Source organism: Siphateles boraxobius, unplaced genomic scaffold (assembly GCF_051911475.1).
Source record: "Siphateles boraxobius isolate OS27281-9 unplaced genomic scaffold, OSU_SipBor_1 30, whole genome shotgun sequence".
Classification (NCBI taxonomy): Eukaryota; Metazoa; Chordata; class Actinopteri; order Cypriniformes; family Leuciscidae; genus Siphateles; species Siphateles boraxobius.
The window spans coordinates 12,868,583-12,880,949 of record NW_027508920.1 but is presented as its reverse complement, the minus strand read 5'-3'; positions in this window follow the sequence as shown (position 1 = coordinate 12,880,949).

The following is a 12,367-nucleotide window of genomic DNA, read 5'->3' as shown; positions in this document are numbered from 1 at the left end:
TTGATGATAATGAAAAATGTTTCTTGAGAATCAAATCATCATATTATACTGATTTCTGAAGAATCATGTGACACTGAAGACTGGAGTAATGATGCTGAAAATTCAGGTTTGATCACAGGAATACATTACACTTTACTATATATTTACATAGAAAACAGCTGATTTACATTGAAATATTATTTCACAATATTACTGGGTTTGTTTTGTATTTTTAATCAAATAAATGCAGGCTTTGTGAGCACGAGTGACTTTCGAACGGCAATGTGTGTGTGTGTACATATATACATATATACCTGAATATATAAATATATATATATTAGTGCTGTCAAACGATTAAAATATTTAATCGCGATTAATCGCATTAATGCCATAGTTAACTCGCGATTAATCGCACATTTTTATCTATTCTAAATGTCCCTTGATTACTATTTGTCTCGTTATTTTTTCTAATTTTAATGCTCTTATCAACATGGAAAAGTGGATCAGCAGTACGTTTGTTCTTAGCTGTGGTTTCCATGTGTTTCTGTCTGAAGTCATCCATTGTAGAGCTTAGATCGGGCCCAAAAAATCAAGCCCGACCCGAGCCCGTGCGCATTGTGTCCGAGCCCGGCCCGGCCCGACACATAAACTGTAATTATGAGCCCGAGCCCGATTTAAACCCGTCCATTTTTTTAATATGTGGGTGGGTCGTTATAACTGACGTTCTCAACTACTTTCTATGTTACTTTCTCCCGCCCGCAACATTTTTGTCCCGCTCCCGCCCGCAAATAGACTCTTTTTTTGTAGGCTACCTCCAAATACTTTCGCCTACGTGTCGCCACCATACACATCAGCATAAATGCTCCTGATAAATTATTTGTTATTAAAGCATTAACACACAAACCACTGTTATAACATAAAAGCAAGCAGGCTACTGAGTGCATGGTTTGGCATGACTGAATGCGAGCAAAGTGCGCTCCCTTTATAATTCCTAAAAAGCTGACATCAGTTCATCGCAATCTCACACATCTGTTATTATCAATGAAGCTGACTGCACAATGCATCTTCCATAATATATACACTTTGTTTGTTATAATTTGAGGATTTGCCAGCATACAGAATTCAGCACTTAACAAAAAGTCTGCTTTGAGCGGTGAGGGGAGTCTATTTTAAATGCTTCTGATTGGCCATTGCGTTCAAGAAATCAACACATATGTCTGTGATTGGCTACATCCCTCAACGCTGCAAACATGTTATAAAAAGAAACTCTGGCCTGTAAATCGTTTCTATTTTGTTTTAGTTGTTCTTGTTGCTTTTCTGCAACATATGAATAAAAATGTATTAGTTTTTATGTTTTATTCATAGATATTTCTAGTTTGCGGGAGTCCCGCGAATCGTTTTATGCTCCCGTATCCGCACACAGAGTGAGTGCATTACCGCTCGAGCCCACCCTCGCACTCGGCCATCAAATCTAGTCCCGCGCCGCACTCTATTGCGTTGAGCGTGCACGTCTTTAGATCGGCGTCTCGCGCTCGCGCCATCCACTCAAAACGTAACGTTAGCCTACTACTCTTTGGCCGGCGCGCAAGCCCAAACAAGTACGTGCGGCGTGCCTGTTGTTTTGTTTCCGGTCTAGCTATCCGGTGTGATGTTGTAGTTTTTCTAACGTTACTAGTTGTTGCAACAGAATGTGAAAAAAATACAAGTTTGCTAGGGCAAAAAGAGCGTTAATCTCGCGATAAAAAAATTGACGTCGTTAAAATGTGTTTGCGTTAACGCCGTTAATAACGCGTTTAACGCACAGCACTAATATATATATATATATATATATATATATAAATATATATGTATGTGTGTGTGTGTGTGTGTGTGTGTGTGTGTGTGTGTGTGTGTGTGTGTGTGTGAGTGTGAGTGTGTGAGTGAGTAAAAAACCTAAAATGTATTCCCAGAATCGTGCAGCCCTATAGTTTGCCTTGATATCAACATGTTTACTGGTGTTTATTTATTTGTTTTTTAGAAAGGGACCAGATGCCACTGGATGAGTCCTGCTGACTTCAACATTCACATGAGTCTCTGTACATGAACGTGGTAAAATGAAAAGTCAAACACCTTGGACATGACAGGCATGTAGGCTACTATGTTTCAGTAATGGCACAAAGGTGTGTGACAGTTTATGTCTTTGTCTTTAGATCAGTGTGTTTACTAATGTGCTTTTTGTCCTTTGTTGTGTATCTTTGGATTATGTTGTGTTGTAAATAAATCCAGACAATCTAAAAGCCATTCTTTTTTTTATTTCTCCTCATTCTTTGTGCAAGGCTCCTCATAATGATCGGGCCTGATAGCACCTGATAGGGCCATTAGGGGAGGGTCTTTGTCTTTCTCAGGTGTAAAATGCATTTATATTAATGAGAGATTCACGCCTCCTCGCATAAAGCTTTCTCACACAAAACACGTCATACAAATTTTAAATCAATATATTGTCTTATCTAAATGAGTATGCAGGATGATTTTCACATAGTTTTGGAGCAAATATTCTAGGCTACATGATACAATTTTCAAAAGTCTTATAGAAATAATCACTATGGGTTTTATGACCTTATTTCAGTGACATTTGTTTTTTGTTTTTTTCACAAACCACACATAAACATTATTATCTTAAAACTCCAAACTTTTACATACATGCTGCTGACATATTACTGTAGCACAGTTTGTGCTGAATACAATGTAATAAGACTTTAGCCATGAAAATGTCACAAGTAACAGAAATAAGCACAAATGTCAGAGCATGTCAGAACACCTCCAGGACTAGGGTGACCAGATTTCTCGGAGTGGAATACGGGACAGATACAGAACGCATGCGTATAGAGGGAATGCATGTGACGTCACCGTTGGCCGGAGTGACTGCAGTTACGCCCACAAGTGGCAAAAAGACTGAGCGGCAGCATTGGTTTTCAGTGTGAATGCTGCGGAAAAACACACAAAACGCGTCTAAAACGGGAAAGAGCTTTGAGACTGACTGTACAACTAGATTTGACAAGAAATATGAGGAATATTTTTACAGACTACCTAAAGCTACAGAACAGAGAACTTGGCAAATAGATCGCTACAATTCATAGAAACAACTTGACTCCAGGCAGCGAAAGGTGGATTTGCAGTTATCCCTTTTGTGTCAATATGCTGAATTTAGTGGTAAAATCATTCTCTATATATTGTATTGTTATATATTGCAGTGACAACTCATCAATCAAATATTTACCACTGTATATTCTGTATAATTTGACATTTTTAAATAAACACTGACAAAAAACTATACAAGTTTTAAGTCTCTAGACGATATGATGCTATATATAACATTGATAAGTGATCAACTGGATTTAGACCTGCCTATTTTGTATTTATATAAAGCATTCACAGGCAAATTTGCTGTATGTATTTCCCTGGTGTCGAAATCAGGCACATATAAATGTCAGGAAACATGATTCCTGGCTGCATGTTAATATCCATGGCTCACTGGATCTTTAGTAAGTTGTAAGGAACACTATATTGAGTCCAATCTTTAGTTTAAACTGATAATCGTTTGTTTTACTTGCGTTTTCGCAGTTTCCCCTATTAAATCCAGTCACGCAGCTGCTCTTATGCCACTCAGTCCGGCTGAGGGGGCGTGTTCCGGCGGGAAAGTGACGTTGCATTCCCTCTATTAATGCGTCTTACATGCGCTTCATTAGGCACACTAGCACACACACACAAGGTCTCTCCCTCTCTGTCATGGGCGTGGTACACGGTTTGAACGTAACATATATATTCACTTAGCCTTTCGGAAACGAAACCTATTATATATAAAAAAATATATATATATATATATATTAATGATGAAATAAGGGACAAAACATGATTTTTTCAGAATAAGTCGGGACACTAAAATTAGAGTGGAAATACGGGGCTGTCCCGGGAAAAACGGGATGTCTGGTCACCCTATCCAGAACCCAGAAAACACCTCAGACCCCAGAGGGTTAAAGTGATTAGAAACCCTCTACTTACATTAAAAAAAAAAAATGTTGAGTTGACGGCATGCAAATGTTCACGTCAGACAGCCATTCATTCAAATCAAAATGTTTACCGCACCAAATATTCACCTTAATGTGAACAGGCCTTAAGAGGGCATCACGCATACATTCACATATTTACCTTTTCGCCTATCTTTTTGTCCACCTCCGTTTGCAATGTCGCTCCTCTACAGATCATGCTAAACAATAAGGCATGCTAATTTCAGCTCTGCTGCTAACTTCCTTCGGCAGCTAATTACAGCCAATTAAGTGGGAGACTGTCAGAGCCGATGGCTCTGCCTTCTGATTGGTATTGTTCCCGTGATTACTAAGAAAAGAGAATGTCACACTCAGAAAGAAAGAAAGGAAGAGAGAGCATGCAATGCTCGATTGTCTTTGCATGATCTCATTTTCAGTTCATTCCTCACTCCTTAGGACACTGACAGCATCTACTAATGAACACACGACCACCCTTTATGTGACAGCGAGACAGAAAGAGCAGACGAAAGAGTGGAGGATAATGATCTTACTGCAGAGCCTCTCAGGATGTGCAAAACATTTGTTTCCTGTGGAGGACAATGATGTTGTCTCCCCCAAACCCCTCTAGTAATAAATGTGGTGGGTGCAATTCTATTTCCAGTATAATTCCCCTCTGTGTGTCTTTAATTGCCTTCTTGTGTTGGTTTCATGCCACTTGCCAGTGTCTTGCCTTTTTACAGATGAGGTTGGGCTTAATGACGTCTGTCCAAAGATTTAGACCAAGATCGTTGAACAACAGTGAATGTAATTGAATGGAAAAAGATAATTAAAGCAGCTGTAAGCAATTTTTTATTAATTTTGGAATACCATGAATAACCTGTTCCGGTAACACTTTATAATAACTGCACGCTATTAATCATTAGTTAAGCATTGGTAAACAGTTAATTCATAATTTAAAAAGCTTTAATAGACATTAATAAGCAGTTTATAAATACAGCTATAAATGTTTTTTTTCTTGATTTATAAGCATATCTATAATGTGTTTAATAATTGTATTTTCATACTTTGTTAATGATTAATTAATAATTTCAAAATTAAGTATATCATTATTTACAAACCAGTTATTTAAGAGTTGTCAGTGGTTCATAAGATCACATACAAAGTGTAAGTAAATGGAGTAAATTCAGGTAGTTATAAAGCATTTAGCAATGGACATTGGACAGTTAACTATTTTTGTGAGCTCATCTAAAGTGAGGACTATTCAGGCCTTGTAAAGCATTTATAAAGGAGATTCAAAGACTAAGTTATCTTCTGAACAGAAAAATGAAACAAACACAACACAGTGATACAGAACATAGAAATATTTAACAGCCTTTAACCCTCTGGGGTCTGAAGGGTTTTCTGGGTCCTGGAGGTGTTCTGACATGCTCTGACATTTGTGCTTATTTCTGTTACTTGTGACATTTCCATGGCTTAAGTCTTATTACATTGTATTCAGCACAAACTCTGCTACAGTAATATGTCAGCAGCATGTATGTAAAAGTTTGGAGTTTTAAGATAATAATGTTTATGCGTGGTTTGTGAAAAAACAAAAAACAAATGTCACTGAAATAAGGTCATAAAACCCATAGTGATTATTTCTTCACAAGACTTTTGAAAATTGTATCACGTAGCCTAGAATATTTGATCCAAAACTATGTGAAAATCATCCTGCATACTCATTTAGATAAGACAATATATTGATTTAAAATTTGTATGACGTGTTTTGTGTAAGAAAGCTTTATGCTAGGATGCGTGACTCTCTCATTAATGTGAATGCATTTTACACCTGAGAAAGACAAAGACCCTCCCCTAATGGCCCTATCAGGTGCTATCAGGCCCGATCATTATGAGGAGCCTTGCACAAAGAATGAGGAGAAATTAAAAAAAGAATGGCTTTTAGATTGTCTGGATTTATTTACAACACAACATAATCCAAAGATACACAACAAAGGACACAAAGCACATTAGTAGACACACTGATCTAAAGACAAAGACTTAAACAGTCACACACCTTTGTGCCATTACTGAAACATAGTAGCCTACATGCCTGTCATGTCCAAGGTGTTTGACTTTTCATTTTACCACGTTCATGTACAGAGACTCATGTGAATGTTGAAGTCAGCAGGACTCATCCAGTGGCATCTGGTCCCTTTCTAAAAAATAAATAAATAAACACCTATAAACATGTTGATATCAAGACAAACTATAGGGCTGCACGATTCTGGGAAAACATTTTAGATGTTTAACTCACACACACACACACACACACACACACACACACACACACACACACACACACACACACACACACACACACACACACACACACACACAATATATATATATATAAATATATACACACACACACAGCCGTTCAAAAGTTTGGGGTCGGTATGATTTTTAATGTTTTTACAAGAAGTGACTTATGCTCACAAAGGCTGCATTTATTTGATATTAATATTATTTATATGATTATAATATGTCAATGTAAATCAGCTGTTTTCTATGTAAATATATAGTAAAGTGTAATTTATTCCTGTGATCAAAGCTGAATTTTCAGCATCATTACTCCAGTCTTCAGTGTCACATGATCCTTCAGAAATATATAATATAATGATTTGATGCTCAAGAAACATTTTTCATCCATCTTTGATGAATAGAAAGTTCAAAAGAACAGCATTTATCTGAAAAATAATCTTTAGTAACATTAAACACTACCGTTCAAAACTTTGGGGTCAGTAAGAATTTTTATTTAATTTTTTGGGGGAATTAAATAAAATAGATCAATACTTTTATTCATTAAGGAGGAATTAAATTGATAAAAAGTAACAGTAAAGACATTTATAATGTTACAAAAGATTCTAATTCAAATAAATGCTGTTGTTTTTAACTTTATGTTCATCAAAGAATTAAAAAAAAAAGGTACACAACCGTTTTCAATGTTGATAATAATCATAAATGTTTCTTGAGCATCACATCATCATATTATACTGATTTCTGAAGGATCATATGACACTGAAGACTGGAGTAATGATGCTGAAAATTCAGCTTTGATCACAGGAATAAATTACGCATTCTACTATATATTCACATAGAAAACAGCTGTTTTACATTGAAATAATATTTCACAATATTACTGGGTTTGTTTTGTATTTTTAATCAAATAAATACAGTCTTTGTGAGCATAAGTGACTTGTTTTAAAAACATTAAAAATCTTACCGACCCCAAACTTTTGAACGGCAGTTTACATATGTATTTTGTAAATATATATAAGAACACCTAGTTTGTTGTGCCTTGTATATAGGGATGTGTAGGGCTGCATAAAATAATAACAATAGCCTAGATAGCAGGCAGCCTATAAATCGTTAAAAATGAACACTTCAGTAAGACTACACTAGAAAAACATATATTGTTTATCATATGTTACTTAAAATATTTCTATTCGTTATGAAATGAGATGAGTTTGGCGTGAAGCCTAATGTGTGGCGTGTTTTGGTTTTCAAACACAGCGTGACTCAGACCCAAACTCAGCGCGTGCAGCGATCGAGCCGCTCCAAACTATGAAACATTATTGTTACATTATACATCTGTGTTTGAGCAGATATCCACAAACACGGTATTTAACAGTAAACACAGGTCTAAACATTAAAATATTCACCATATTAGAATAAACACTCATACTAGCATACTTGTATCTCATTTCATAACATTTTAGGTTGGCACCAGTTTAGTTGCTACAATGTAAAGTTTATGCAACAATTAAACACTTACTATTATGTCTCTTACCTTAAAAATTGTTCTCATAATCAAAACGTGTCCTTCTGAGGTAAATCCAAGGTAAATCCTCAGCACAAACAGTCTTCCAAACTGATGAAAAGTAGAGAAATACTGGAGTCGGTGATTCTTTGTTTCGAGCTGATGAGGGCGTTATCAGCTCTGCGTTCCTTCACGTGGATCATTTGAATGAGAACAGCTCACTCGCGTGGGGGTGTGGTCACATTAATGTTAATTAGCTCGGGCTGGAGAAACTGTACATGTCGTTGCTTTCATACAGATTTCTTAAACCGAGAATATTTGTTTTTTATATGATTTACTCCATTTAAAAAAGGAGACTTCAAGCTTTGTAAAGACATTACTTTCATTTGTGGGTGGCAAGTATTGGCTGAGTTACAGATCATTTTCTGTCGCATTTCAGAATGAACTTCTAATTGAGAGAGAAGACAGAACGTGCATCATGTTTTTTTCTTTATTTTACGAAAAACACAACTTTTTGTTTTTATTATTAGTGTACACAAAAAAAGAAGACATTTAACAGTTTTTGATGATGTTTACCACTTGCCTGCATGACAAAAATCGACAGAGTTATTTGAGTTTCTTTTGCACTGATAAGAAAAAAGTATATGCGCGCTGGCGTGATAGCCGACCCCAGGGGGTTAAATCTCCTTTATAAATGCTTTACAAGGCATAACTTTAGATGAGATCACAAAAATAGTTAACTGACCACTGCTAAATGCTTTATAACTACCTGAATTAACCCTCAGTTACAGTATAAATACATTTTAATAAAACATTTATTAACACACTAAGTAACTATTACTATATGTCTGAATAATAAGATGTATGAATGTACATTTAAATAGTTTATTAATCATTTACTTACACTTTCTAAGTGATCTTATTAACCACTGACAACTCTTAATTAACTGGTTTATAAATAATGCAATTCTTGATTTAGAAATGATAAATTGATCATTAATAAAGTATGAAAATACAATTATTAAACACATTATAGATAAGCTTTTAAATAAATAATAAAGCATTTATAGCTGTATTTATAAACTTCTAATTAATGTCTATTAATGCTTTATAAATGATGAATTAACTGTTTACTAATGCTTAACTAATAATTAATAGCATGCAGTTGTTATAAAGTGTTACCAATGTGCCTACTATCTGAGATAATCACACCCACCTCTTTGACAGCCCTGTCCACCTTATTCCTGATGAACTTACTGCGTTTTGAATTATGGGTGCCACTTCCGGTTTGGGGAACTTCCATTTAAAAAGGCTGAAACGAATCATTTCAAATCATAAGGTTGCCTTACAAATAAAGCTGATCCGTCAATTTTCCTTCATGATTTATTTTCAGGCATCATGAGAATAACATTATTCTTGGTATTTTAACGAGACATGTTGTAACAATATCTATGGCAAAAACTCTTTTCAGTCGCTGCTTTCTTTTCCTCATGATTATTTTCTTTTTTTCGCTTTGCAATTAGCTGTAATAGTATGAAAAAGGACAACATATACTGCACATCTGTGGTCTGCTCCCCGAATTTAATTTACAATATATGCCATTAATAATTCACTGGATTGCAAGAAGAATCTCTCGTTATTCTCCTCAAATCCTCTCGTCTCTTTCCAGGTTTGTTTTCACAGGTAAATGCAATTTATAATCTGTCAAAATGACGGAAATCACTTTGAAATAGAATCACATAATGCTGTAGTTAATGAACATTTTTGATTAAGGCAACATAAGTTACATAATACAGATATTACTACAGTGATATTTAACCCGTCTTTTATTGATGTGGAAAGAATCGCGCTTTTGGGGTTATTGGGTCTGTTGAAAGAACCTTGTTGATGCTTTTACATTTTTAAATTTCCTTTTAATGTTCGATGGTTGAAGGTTGAGTAGATTAATGTCATCTCATTGTGACACTTTTTAATGCATTGCATTCATAGAACGAGCCTTTCACTGATTGTTTACAGCTTAACGGAAGTTACACCCATTATTCGCGCAAAGCGGAATGGGGTGTAGGAATAAGGTAGATAGAGTGGTGCAGTTATGACGTCAGAACCAAAACAAATTTATGTTTTTACTAGTAACTTGATAAGACAGCTTGGTGTGTGCAATGTAGGTTATAGAACAAAATGTCAAAGTATTGTCAAATTATGTTTACCACAGGTTTTATTTTACTTGTAAATTGAAAAACCCCATTAGAAATCGTGCTCCCGCAAAAAGGATGTATAGTGTAACGAAATAACCTTAAACTGTCACGATTAGCCACGCACTTCCTGGGTTTACTTGGACTACATTTCCCATCATACACCTCCCTGGACTGATAACACCAAACACCATACACCTGCACTGCACTGATTGCACACACACCTGCACTTCATTTACACACACATAAAAGCCACTTCCACACACCACTTCTCTGCGAAGTCTTGATCGGCCCCGGCCATCATTTCTGAGCGTTATCTTCCCGAGTTTGATTTCTGTGTTTGACCTGTGGATTGTTTATCGTTGCTGACCCTTCTCTGCCTGCCCTGACCCTGGACTGTTTACTGGACTCTGATTCTCTCTGCCTGCCTCGACCCTTTGCCTGTCTACCTGGTTTGTCTCAGCCTTGCTTTCTCTGTTCTGTTTGCCACTGTTTGACCCTGCCTGTTTTGACCATTCTAATAAATGATGCAAATGGATCCCCTTGCGTCTGCACCATCATTACATAAACCATTTAAGTTTAAAAACTAATATTTATGAACTATTATTTATGAACTTATTCAGCCGACATAAAAAGAATATTTCTTAGTATTAATTTAAACAATAAATCCACTTATATGGTTTGTATAGCTGAAACTTAATTAAATTGCATAAAATTATTTATTTCATGACAACTCGCTGAGTGTTTGGCATGGTAATGGATATGACAATGTTAATATGTTTAGTCTTGGCGGAATAGATCTGCTACGCTGTTGTTACTGCTGTTGCTGTATATTGTTGATGACTTGCTGCTGCTAATACATACAGGACACGCTGCGAGCATGTAAGACATGCTGCTGCTTTACAATATTCATACATTTATTGTGACCCTGCCTGTGAAAACCCAGCTAAAGTCATTTTTTATGATTCACTGTTTTCTACATAAAATCATCCTACATAATGTAAAGAACATTCTGGGAAAATATAACCTTGATATCTTTAATATTGACTGAGTAAGGCTATGTCAAAGATTTGCTGAATTTCGGGCTCAGAAAATCATGTTTTTGAGAAATTCCAATTAAAAAAAAAAGCTTATTTTTAAAACTGCAATACATTTGATCCATAATTATTCTCCATATGTGCCATATACCACATTAAAGCTGAGATTCTCCCCTTTTTAGTGATATATGACACATTTATGGGAAAATTCTTAAAGTTTTGTAAAACAGGCCTATTTATTATGATACGCATGTCCAAAAAGCTAAAAGCATAAAAACATTGAAACGAATGGGGGTACCAGAAGAGTTTGACTGTAGCAACAATTACCATGTCGATTCAGTTGAATGATTTGTATAACTGTATTAGTAAAATGAAATATCAGTGAAAATATAATATCAGACTAATAGCTTGGGGTTCAATCACCAAAACTGGCTCGTCCTCATAATCATGTTGGTCACTGCCTGAAAAAACAAGGAGAATTGTTTCAATTCAAAGCAAGAGACTTAAATGGAGACCTAAACATGCAGGGGGAGAGGGGATGGGGGGTTATCCATTTTAAATCCACATTTAAAATGGATAATGAAGCATTTTATATGAAGATTTCAGACTGGATCTGATTAATTGAGGGGAGGGCATAGGGACAAGAAACAGGTATGGATATGGCCATGGCTTCAATTCGGAGTGTAATCAAACAAATAAACATCATGTCATGAAACGTAATTAATTTAAACTGACTCAATCCCAATCAACAAATGTAATAAACATTTAATTCGACTATTTTTGCATCACAGGATGAATTCTGTGTCAGCATTACATTGGCTTAACACTGACAGTAGGCCTATGTTACATATTCAGCATAAAAAAAAAATAATGACAAAAACTTACCATCAAATTCCTCGTCAGTGTCATCAAAGAATGTATCCTGTTCATCATCACCATCATCATCCTCCAGAAAATAATCTGCTATAAAACCGGTTAAATCATAATTTGGTGCAATTCCACCGAGATTAATATCTAACAAGCTGTTAGCAATCAGCTATTTTACGTTCCTGCTCATGCTTCTGTGCTGCCAGGTCAGATGTCAAAACAACGCAGTAAATTACCATCCAGGAAACAAATTATATTATTGACACTTAGCAGGCCTAAAATGTCCTTAAAATAAGATTAATATTACTGGCAGAATACTGAGCTACAAAACAAATAAGCTGTTCTTAAATGTTTGGTGATGACACGAAACAATCTACTCAGACATCTGAACCCGGTTTAAGTCACATTTTTTGAAGTTCCCGAACTGAATGATATAAGAATCAGCAGGTGTTGTTGCGCCGAAAAATAAAC